Raw genomic sequence first — 564 nt, 5'->3', positions numbered from 1 at the left:
CTGATTTGGCCACCAGAATTTAGGAGTCCTTGGAGAGACAGAGCCAGGAATAGTCTTCCTCCAACTCACATTTTTCTCTCCATATCATCTCTGAGAAGGTGAACAGAATGCCAGAGAAAGAGGATGATAACCTTCAGCCAGGTTGGGAGCATGCAAGTTGGCAAACAAGAAATAAAGGAGACTGTACCAGAATACGGTATGGACCATGCTGAGCTCGAACAAGATAGGAAGAATGTAGGTTAGAGTAGTTAGGACAGACTTCATGGAGATGAGTCACAGGGAGCCATGCTCAGGATTCTTACTGGACTCATTTTTTAAAATAACTGTGAATAAGACAGCGAGAGAAAGGGGGTCAAAAGAAAGGTTAGAAAAGACATGAAACACTCATAATTGAACATGGCAGAATGAACACAAGTTTTATCGTGACTCCTTGCTGCAGCCTCATGAAAATTATCACAGGATGTTTTAAAAAAAATAGAGATTCTGCAAGGAAAAAGAGAATCAGAGAGATGCCAAAAGTGACTGAACGCTGTCAGCAAAATGTTTGCCTGCTAGACAGTGGGC

Source organism: Bison bison, unplaced genomic scaffold (genome assembly GCF_000754665.1).
Source record: "Bison bison bison isolate TAMUID 2011002044 unplaced genomic scaffold, Bison_UMD1.0 scf7180017849817, whole genome shotgun sequence".
NCBI classification, from domain to species: domain Eukaryota; kingdom Metazoa; phylum Chordata; class Mammalia; order Artiodactyla; family Bovidae; genus Bison; species Bison bison.
Note: the sequence above shows the minus strand (reverse complement) of the source record.